The 11539-nt window shown below is 44.8% G+C and overlaps 1 pseudogene; it reads left to right on the forward strand.

Moving 5' to 3' along the window:
- Window positions 1-11324: 11324 nt before the first annotated feature.
- LOC119472339 lies at window positions 11325-11415 on the forward strand (annotated as a pseudogene).
- Window positions 11416-11539: the final 124 nt, after the last annotated feature.

Consider the following 11539-nt stretch of genomic DNA (forward strand, 5'->3'; position numbering starts at 1 on the left):
AAAAAAAAAAAAAAGAAGGAAAAGAAAAGAAAAATTAAGAAGTACTCTCAACTGATTTAACAAAAATCCACGAAAGTATTGGGTAAAAACAAGTATATAAATAAACTATTTAGGATGATGGAGGTAAATGCCAAGATAATGGCTAAAAAGATATAAAAATGGTTGCCTCTGACAAGAGAAAATGAGAGAGAGTGAGTAGGATCACTGTTATTTTTCATAATAAACCTTGTAAAGCGATCTCACTCTTTAAATGCAGGCAGCCATAACACAGATAGAAAATAAAATACATGTGACTCATATCACCAACCATTTCCTCTTTGACACGTTAATCTACAGATATTGGGAGTTTTTTTATTACTCACTGCAAGCAGTACACTGTTTTTGCACAGTGTGCCCACGTCTTTGATAACTGTAGTACTTTCTTCAATGACACTTGTTTTTGGAAGATGGAAATTTAATCTGAAATTGTGTTATAGTAACTTCTCTTGAATCTCTGTGTTGACATCAGTTCATTTTTTCTATCTGACGTTTCGGGAAATAACTCATGTCTGGCCTGGCCTTACAGCTTCCCTTAATGGACAACTGCAATGTTTGACATGTTTCTGGGTCTACTGGAGGCATTTTTGTTTCTTTTGTTTTGGCATCTATATTCATGTTAACATTTGGTAGTGAAATGAATTCTAAGTAGAATCAAAGGATGAACTTGAAGACTGCTGATTTAAAACAAGGGCATGTATTCATAACAGAAGGTAGACGTCTAGGAGTTTGTCCTAAGAGTAATCAGAGGTGAAGTTAAGTATTTTCACTCAAAGATGTTCGTCAAAACCTTCTTTATGACTCAATAAATAAAGGATTACAATATGTCCAAATGACAGAACTGTATGTAGCCACCAGGCAACATACTAAAGAAAATGTCAATTGGTATGGAAAATATTTATAATATGTTGCTAAGTAAAATAAATAGATCAGTAGACCAAAAGACTTTATAAATAAACATATAATTTTTGCAAAAAAATTGATATAAAAGAGACATACATGAGAATGCCTAAAGTATAGTCTTTCGAGATCTTAAGTGGTGAACCTTGAATCTGTGGTGTTTTTGTTTTCCAGGCTTTCTTCATGAAGCATAAGTGGATTTCACAATTCGGAGAAAAGTGCTATTTTCAAAATAAAAGCAAACAAAAAATACACCCTGACTTATTTTTCTTGCCACTGAGAAGACTTGGCGTTGCTGAAATTAAGATTATTGAAGGAAAAAGGAGTAGGAATCTCTTTGGTTGATGCTAGCTGGGTTTGGTTCTGGGTTTGGAAGGCTTAACATATTTCGGGCTAGTTCCGTTATTTGGTCTGGCCATTGAGAATAGACGTGTTTCTTATCATCCTCTGGATTCTTCAGATTACCGCGATTTGAAGGTAGTTTATAACAGTATGGCTACTCAAACCATTCGAAGGTATCAGATTTAGTAGATTTGCTATTTGACTTAAATCAAAGGCTCTATAATTGGTGAGCAAGTTCACCTGCCAGTTTCTGGGCAATTAGAAGATTAAGCTCCCTATATGTTTTTTTCCCCTACTTGCTTAGACAAAAAGCGTTTTGTTACTGTGTAAATCTTTCATGCTACTCTTGCAGCAGTAGTGACAAGGAATAGTGAAATTTAGTAAAATGCTCACACCAGGCCACAGAGAGGGGGGTATGGAAATGGTGTCTATAACAGCAGTTGACATGGTGCCAGGGAAAGACAGCTTGAGGTGACAACTAGCACTTGCAGAACTGCTTTCGAGGTGACCATGCCCTGGACTGGCTGGAGAACGTGCCAGGGTGTGGCAGGGAGGCAGGAGGCCTGGACGGTTCACTGCATCGTTTACTGCGATCCTGCATTTGAAAGAGATAACTGTGAAGGGGAAGATGGCAGTTGAATTATAGGGCTAAGACATCTGGGAGACAAAATCCTAGATCAAACAAGAGCTACCTTCTATGAAAAAAAAAAAAAAATTCCCATGAAACATGGGACTGTGTCCATGCTGTGCTAAGCTTCCCTACAGACATATATGGAGTGTCTAAATCAGCGGAGAACAGGCTGGGCGTGTGGCTCACATCTGTAATCCCAGCACTTTGGGAGGCCAAGGCGGGTGGAGTTCGAGATCAGCCTGGTCACCATGGCAAGACCCCAGCTCTACTAAAAATACAAGAAATTAGCCAGGCATGGTGACTCCATGTCTACTAAAAATACAAACATACACCAGGTGTGGTGGTGCCGGCTGTAGTCCTAGCTACTCCGGAGGCTGAGGTGGGAGGACGGCTTGAGCCTGGGAGGTGGAGGTTGCAGTGAGCCGAGGTCATGCCACTGCACTCCAGCCTGGGTGACAAAGCCAGACCTTGTATCAAAGAAACAAAATCAGTTGAGAACAGGCTCCACCTTATGGGACAGTGGCATACCTGAAAGTTCAAAACAATTCCCCGAGTGCCTTTACCTCACAATCTCATTGGAAAGCTGCGTCTACGGCGCCCTGGGAGAGACTCAGCAGCAGACAGGGTCTCCAGAGCACACGACATGAGGAAGAATGCATGAGGCTCCACCAGCAAGACACAAGCACACTGAAGCACAAGACAGACACAAATAAGTGCTTACTTTGTGTAGCTCGCAGGAGAGCAAGGGCTTTCCCAGGATGGGAGTGAGGAGAAACCCTCAGTGCACCAGTGAGTGACTGCTGAACCACTCACAGCAGCATGAAAAGTCAATGCTGAGTCCTTGAGAAATTTCCGAATATCCATGAGGAAGTATTCCTGACTGGATCCACCTGACTGCTTTAGCGTTCCCTATTAGTGTCTCTTTAGCACTTGCAGGACTCTGTTCCTTACTTTTCCCACCCTACATAAAACATGATCTGCATTTTCTTCTTTTTCTTTTCAGCCAGGCTGGAGTGCAGCGGCGCGATCTTGGCTGACTGTGGCCTCGACCTCTGGGGCTCAAGTGATCCTCCTACCTCAGCCTCCTGAGTAGCTGGGACTACAGTTGCATGCCACCACACCTGGCTAATTTTTTTGACTTTCTGTAGAGATGGGGACTCACTACGTTGCCCAGGCTGGTCTCAAACTCCTGGGCTCAAGCAATCCTCCTGTTTTTGCCTCCCAAAGTGCTGGGATTACAGGCATGAACTACTATACCTGGCCTGATCTACATTTTCTGGGACTGTTTTGTCCTCTGCTATCTCGATCCCAGGTCCTTGATCTTGTGCCTGAAGTCATGGATGGACATCATGAGATTCAAGAATTCCCAGAAATTCAGTGTCACATTGTATATGCACATATGTGACTCTCAGAGGAACCCCTGACTCAAAAAATGTTGAGCCACTAGTCTGGATGCTATCCTTGGTCAAAGAAAAATCCCCTCTTTAATTTGCTTTGTACTAAGATTTAACATCCATTTGTTGAGAACTTACCAGGCTCCATGCCTGGTGCTTTAAAATATATTCTTTCATTTAATCGCTACCCAACCTAAACAGAGTTCATAACGTCATCTCCATTTTACTTCAAAGGCACCGTATTCACAATGGTGAAATGACTTACCCAGGATGTCACCACTAATAAATGTCAGAGCTGTGTTGAGATTTGGGCCTTTCTCTCCTCTAGATGTAAGGCCTGGTCTTCTGCAGAACTTGGTACAAAGGCCAGGCATGGCCCAGGACTCTCAACACAGTCAGTGATAAAAATCCACAGATTGACTGGCAGCATGTGAAGGGGATCACTGAAGTATGGGTTATGGAAACCCACGAAGGGAGTTCATCTCTGTGGGCTTCATGAAAACCTCAAACCCTGAAGGACCAATCCTGCCCCCTCTCATATTCAAAGGATCCCTAATTGAACTGCAACTTAAAAAGACAGCTTGTCATGTTATTCAGCCTTAAAAAAGGAAGGAAATTCTGACACACGCTACAGCATGGATGAACCTTGAGGACATTGCACTAAGTGAAATAAGCTGGGCACCAGAGGATAAATACCATATGATTCCACTTATCTGAGGTACTTAGAGTAGTCAGACTCATAAAGACAGAAAGAAGAATGCTGGTTGCCAGAATCTGGGAGGAGACGGAGCTGGGGAGTTATTGCTTAATGAGTGCAGAGTTTCAGTTTACAAAATGAATAGTTCTAGAGATTGGATGCACAACAATGTGTGTCTACTAAATACCACTGAACTGTACTCATGAAAATAGTTGAGATGATAAATTTTATATATATTTTACCACAAATAAAAATAAAAATGAATCTTTAAAAAACAGCTCATATATTCACTTGCAGTAAAGTTCTATAGACCCATCGTTCTGGTCCTGTTGATCAATCTCCCCGCCCCAAGTAGAAGAGTGGAAACCTAGACTGCCTGAGCAGAATGGATGTGACTGTGAGGCGCTCCCAGACAGTGACCCTGGTTCACACGCAAGTGCCCGGGTATATGCTAATAGGCTTGAGGCTCTGCCCCAGAAGTTAGCTTCCCAGTTGTCCTTTTCTTCAAGCTTGCAGTATGTCTGAGCAGAATGAGCAACCCTTTATAATATTGGGCTACACCACCCCCACCATTTTCTTCTCCTTAACAAAGCCATAGCAGTGGCTTCCCCCATAGCTGACGTGTGGGATGCTCAGACTCTGAAGAGCCTCTACCAAGAAGACTGCCAGGTCCTCGCCCTTCCAACACTAACAATGCTGGCTCGTGGGACTTAGGAAGTCTCTCCAGAAGTCATCCTTCCCACTGGCAGTCCAGGACCCCTGGGAAATCTCCATCCAGAGAGGAGCAAGGTCATGAAATTTAATTGCTGATTCTCCGAATTTAAAGCCCGAGGTTACTACAGCCCCGAGCGCAGGGCCACTCTGAATGAATTCACGGCTGCGCTCGGGCAGCCTGGGAGCTTGGACGCATCGCAATGGTGAACTGGTCCTACTCCAACCCAAACAGATTTGTAGCAGTGGCCCAGGCATCCAGGACTGCCAGAGCAGCATTTGTGTCCGACAAATGAGGCCTCACTCGGGACAAAGGGGGCTCTTAGTACTCATTCGGCTTTGGCTGCTTCACAGCCAGCCAGAGCCAGGGGACTTCTTTTGTCAGGACAGGGAACACAAAAGCGATTCATTTCATCATGCACCATCACCACGTGCTTTGTGGTCAACCAATGCGGGGAGGCCTTGCAGCCAGCCATCCTTACAGCCACGCTTACTGAGGGCCTACTAAGGGCCAGGGACCATTCTAGGTACTGGGCACGTGTTGCCTGATTTAATTCTCCCAACAAAGCCATGCTGTAGGGATTATCCCCCTGTAGTCATGTGGAAATCCAGACGCAAAGAGGTGAAGTTCAGCTAGTGAACAGGGGCAGAGCCAGAATTGCTACCCATGCCCCATTGACTCTCAGCTGACTGATTTTCCCAATATACACCTGCTACAAATAGCAGACAGGCCAAATATAGACCTTTCCTCTGACCATCCATCTCCAGGGAGGCCTAGAATGCCCCTGACATTCAGCAAATACTTATACCAAATGCAACAGAAGCCAAAAGGTATGAGGGGATTGAGATTCTAAGATGTTTTCTTCTAAAAGTCACAGAAAATGCTCCTGTAAAGAAAAATATTTTTAAAAATTAAGATAAAAAGAAATGAAGATCCCCGGGCATGGTGGCGCAAGCCTGTAGTCCCAGCTACTCAGAAGGGTGAGGCAGGAGAACTGCTTGAGCCCAGGAGTTTGAGGCTGTAGTGAGCTATGATGATGCCACTGCACCCCAGTATGGGTTACAGAGTGAGACCTTGTCTCTACAAAATAGATTAATAAGTAAAAATTAGCCAGGCATGGTGGCATACCCATAGTCACAGTTACTTGGGAGGCTCAAATGGAAGGCCCACCCGAGCCCAGGAGTTCGAGTCTGCAGTGAGCTATGATGGCACCACACACTTCAGCCTGGGCAACAGAGCAACACCTTGTCTCTAAAAAATAATAAAATGAAAAAAAAAAAAAAAGAAATTGAAATCAACTTTTCTATCAGTAATTAAGCTATTGGTCTCTTATCTCTCCTTTATAAAGGTCAGAAATTCTAGCTAACACATGTTCCTATCTCATTATATTGGTGATCATTTCCAGTCCCCGACAACGGACTTCATATGTGCTAACATTCAAGCACCTTTCACTGTCCAGATGCCTTGAATCAGCATTTGTGGCCTTAGCTAGCGAAGCGTCCCTGAGTAGCTGGCCTCTCTCCTTTATCATTTCACTATGAGACAACCTTTCATCCCAGTGGGTCAGCATGTAAAAATGCCAAATGAGAAGCTCTCAGGCATGGTGAGTATGAATCCAGAATTCCACTTCACAAGCCCACTTTATTCTCTTCTGCTGGATGGGCGTACTGCCCATGTGTCAGTCGGCTGACTTCCACACACGTCTCCCATCTCACCAACCACTTGGGTCACATTTTCCACTGACATTTTAGGCAGAGTCCAAACACTGGTTTGCGGCATCAGGTTTTGGGATGTTCCAGGGGTTAAATTCATGCTTTTGTCTGAGAGGTGACAGGTGACTGTCCCATCAGTTCTCAGTTGCAGGGGACAATTTCAGAGCAAGATCAATAAACAAACCCAAAGGGGCAAAAGTTTGAGAAAGAATGGAGGAAAAGAAGGAGCTAGGAAGAGAAAGAAGGGGGAGCAGAATCACCTCAGAGTGAAAGCAAAATTCATTGCCCATTCATCAATCCATTTCCCACCCCAAAATACTTACTGAGTACTTAATAAGTACTCAATGTGATGTACTTATTACTGTGATGGTTAATATTGAGTGTCAACTTGATTGGATTGAAGGATGCAAAGTAGTGTTCCTGGGTGTGTCTGTGAGGGTGTTGCCAAAGGAGATTGACCTTTCCTTCCCCCCACTCACCCCGCGCACGGAGACTCGCTCTCACAGGCTGGTGTGCAGTGGCATGACTTCAGCTCACTGCAACCTCTGCCTTCTGGGTTCAAGCAATAGGAGAGTAACATTTGAGTCAGTGGACTAGGAGAGGCAGACCCACCCTCAGTCTGGGTGGGCACCACCTAATCCGCTGCCAATACCGAATAAAGCAGGCAGAAGAACTTGCAAAGAGCACACTTGCCGAATCTTCTGGCCTTCATCTTTCTCCCATGCTGGATGCTTCTCGTTCTCCCCTGCTGGATGCTTCCTGCTCTCCAGCATCAGACTCCAAGTTCTTCAGCTTTTGGACTCTCGGACTTATATCAGTGATTTGCCAGGGGCTCTCAGGCCTTCGGCCACAGACTGAAGGAGATACACTGTCAGCTTCCTTACTTTTGCGGTTTTGGGATTTGAACTGGCTTCCTTGCTACTCAGCTTGCAGACAGACTGTTGTGGGACTTCATCTTGCCATCATGTGAGTCAGTATTCCGTAATAAACTCCCCTTCATATATACATCTATCCCATTGGTTCTGTCCCTCTAGAGATCCCTGACTAATACACTAGTATTTGCCAAAATACCTGGTACTGGGGCTGCAATAGCATGTCAGTCAGGATCCCAGCAGGAAAGAGAGGGTACACTTAAAGAGAGGTAACTACAGGGACTATTTGCAAAGGGATAGGCAGAGCAACAGTGGGAGATGGGGAAGACCCAGGATAGCAATAACAGGATACTTACCTCTGCTGAGCCTGGAGAGGCAAGGGGAGGCAAGGACTAAAGGAACCAGGGAAAGAGTGTAGCTGTAGAAATGGGGCTAACCTGGCTTTTGGTAGAGGAATTCAGTAACTGCCAAATCTTGGCCCGGACTTGAAGAATCTGGGGGCAATAAATGCCCAAAGGGAAGCCAGAGTGTAAGAGTCCAAAGACGCAGCTCTTAGAGATTAAGAACTGAGGCATGGAGCAGGGTGGAGAGGAATGGAGAGTGGAATGGATCAGGGGGAAGCGGAGGCTATAATTTGAATGTGTCTCCCAAAGTTTGTGTATTGCAAACTTAACCCCCAGCGCAACAGTATAGAGAGGTAGGACATTTAAGATGATTAGGTAATGAAAGCTCAGCCCTTGTGACTGGGTTAATGCTGTCTTCTTCAGAGTGGGCTTGCTGTTTTAAGGGTGGTTTTGTTGTAAAAGCAAGCTCAGTCCTTTCTTGTTCTCTTTGTAGCTCCTCATCTCTTTCCTTCCCACATTTCATTATGAGATAAGGCAGAAAGAAAGCCCTTGCCAGATGCAGCCACCTCCGCCTTGGGCTTCCCAACCTCCAGAACTGTAGGAAACAAATCTCTATTATTTATTTAGAGGCGGAGTCTCACTCTGTCCCCCAGGCTAGAGTGTGATGGCGTGATCTCAGCTCACTGCAAACTCCGCCTCCTGGATTCAAGTGATTCCCCTGCCTCAGCCTCCCGAGTAGCTGAGACTACAGGCGCCTGCCATCACGCCTGGCTAATTTTTGTGTTTTTTAGTAGACACAGGGTTTTGCCATGTTGGTCAGACTGGTCTCAAACTCCTGACTTCAGGTGATCCGCCTGCCTTAGCCTCCCAAGGTGCTGGGATTACAGGCATGAGCCACGATGCCTGGCCAAATCTCTGTTGTTGTTGCTGTTTTTTAATTACTTAGTTTTAGGTATTCTGTTATAGCTGCACACAAAGGACTAAGATGGATTTCAGACATCCAGCACATGTGGCAAACCAGATAGAATTTGTTCGGGCTCAAGAGATACATACAGGAAGCTGGGGCCAAGTCCATCAATATATTAAGTCAAGGAACATTTTGGTTTTTACCAACGAAGTAGGTGAAGAGGTCTAGTAGATAGGAGCTCTTCTCTGGAGTTCTCACTGGAGTAGGTAGGACCAATGACTGAACCTCTAGTGACCCAAGGATACCCAGGTTCATCTGACCCTCGCTGTGTGGGGGACCCTCCCAGGGCTCGGCCTGATAGCATCTACTGCTGCCCTTTGACCTTGGCTCTGGCTGGTCAGTATCAGAGGCCATCCCTGAACTAAAGTTCTCAATAACCACCATCTTCCCTAACAGGGTAGGCAAGACAATAGAGGGAAATTCTTTTCATGAATAAGAAAGCAACTACTCTCAAGCTCTCATGAGGGTTTTCTATAAACAATGGAAAGCTAATTTCAAAAACACACTTATTTATTCATTAAAGCAGATCCCCGGAGGATTCTCCCCCACGCAGCACTTTGTTGACCTACTTTATAGTTCATGTACGCTTGGAAGTAATAAAATTGCAACTCTAAAGATATCCTATAAGTCAGAGTTTTTCATTTCTTTCTGACATTCTCTGCAATCAGTCTAGTTAGCTGAGATTTTCTTGACTATCTCTGTAAGATGGAGAAGTGTGTAAGTCTGGGGACCATGGGCCAGGGGTTGAGCCTTATTAAGAGAACACCCTGCCTCTCAATTTCTTCCTGAAATGGTGAGTGTCACCGTTGCGAAGTGTAGAGAAGGTGAGAAAGGGGCCGGGCGCGGTGGCTCACGCCTGTAATCCCAGTATTTTGGGAGGCCGAGGCGGGTGGATCACGAGGTCAAGAGATCGAGACCATCCTGGTCAACATGGTGAAACCCCGTCTCTACTAAAAATACAAAAAATCAGCTGGGCATGGTGGCGCATACCTGTAATCCCAGCTACTCAGGAGGCTGAGGCAGGAGAATTGCCTGAACCCAGGAGGCGGAGGTTGCGGTGAGCCGAGATCGCGCCATTGCACTCCAGCCTGGGTAACAAGAGTGAAAGTCCGTCTCAAAAAAAAAAGAAGGTGAGAAAGGATAAGGACAAGGATATTTGCAAGGTTGAATTATCTGCTACTTAATGGAAAGGGAAACAGGATGAAATACTGGAAAGAGCATCGGCTTTGGAGCTAGACATGGGTTTGACTCTCACTTCCATCATTTATGCTGGGCAATTATTTAACATCTCTTTGCCTCCATTTTGCTCATATCTAAAATGGGGAGAGTAGTGAGTATGTCCTAGGGCTGTCTGAGGACTTAATGGGATGAGGAATGTCTAATATAGGGACTTGTGCCCCCCAAAATGGGTCAGTTCATTTTCCTTCCTAAAAGTCAGGAGCTCAGGGACCTGGGAGAGCATGAGCAGTATGGAGAGGCCTCTGGTTTGGAAAGATGACTAGCACTTGTGTTAGCTTCCTGGGGCTTTTGTAACAACGTATCATACGTGAAGTGGCTTAAAAAGGGACATTTACTGTCTCACAGTTCTGGAAACTAGAAGTCTGAAATCAAGGTTTCAGCAGGGCTGGTGTCTCGCCAGGCCTGTTAGAGGGAATGCCTCTCCCCGCTTCTGTGGACTCGGCCGTTCCTTGGTTTGTAGATGGCGTTCTCTCTGTGTCTTTTCACGGTCTTCCCTCTATGCCTGCAGGTCTCTGTTGTCTAAATTTCATTTTTATAAGAACACCAGTAACAGTGGATTAAGGTCCATTCTAATGACCTCATCTTAACCTGATCATCTGCAGAAATCCTATTTCTAAACAAGGTCGCAGTCACAGGTACCGGGGATTAGGACTTCAGCATCTTTTGGAGGAACTCACTTCAATCCGTAACAGGAGTCAACAGTCTTTCTCCTACTAGGGAAGGAAAAACCACGTTTCTTCCTGCATATTTATGTGACTTATTTTAAACAACTTCCCTGGTCTGGAGCCCTCTTGGCCAGAACCCAGCATTGCACTCTGGTCAGGAGGATACAATTATAAATATAAGGGGTAGGGGAGGGTCGTCAAAGGTTATATTAGGCAAAGGAAGCAACCTGTGTGCTTCCCAGCAGATGGCAGGGGAAATGCTACGTTACTGTGGCCAAGAAAATTATATGGAGGTGGCCAGGCATGGTGGCTGGCCTGTAATCTCAGCACTTTTGGGAGACAGATCACCAGGTTAAGAGATCGAGACCATCCTAGCCAACATGGTGAAACCCCATCTCTACTAAAAATACAAAAATTAGCCAGGGGTGTGGCACACGCCTGTAGTCCCAGCTACTTGGGAGGCTGAGGCAGGAGAATTGCTTGAACCTGGGAGGCGGAGGTTTCAGTGAGCCGAGATCACTGAAATGCAGCCGAGATCACTGCATTCCAGCCTGGTGACAGAGCGACACTCTGTCTCAAAAAAAAAAAAAAAATTATATGGAAGTGTCCTCATATATAAATTAAGTTATTTTCATGGTACCCACTTTATAAGGTTGTTAAAAAACTATAGGAATTATGAAAAATGCTTAGTCTAATGCCCAACCCAAGGTCAATATTTAACAATGTTACATATTCATTTTCTTGCAAATTGCTTATTAATGGCTGTTATGTTGGAATAGCCAATAAATATGTACAATAATAATAATCACAGCAAAGACTATACTTTCAGGGATCATTTCTATAGTTTGTTACTAGAGAAGTTTCTCTGAACGTGTAGAGTACCTCTCACGCCGGTAAGAATGGCAAACATTAAAAAATCTGGAGACAGCAGATGCTGGAGAGGATGTGGAGAAGTAGGAACACTTTTACACTGTTGGTGGGAGTGTAAATTAGTTCAACCATTGTGGAAGACAGTGTGGCGATTCCTC

Source organism: Cebus imitator, unplaced genomic scaffold, assembly GCF_001604975.1.
Source record: "Cebus imitator isolate Cc_AM_T3 unplaced genomic scaffold, Cebus_imitator-1.0 Scaffold94, whole genome shotgun sequence".
Taxonomy (NCBI): Eukaryota; Metazoa; Chordata; class Mammalia; order Primates; family Cebidae; genus Cebus; species Cebus imitator.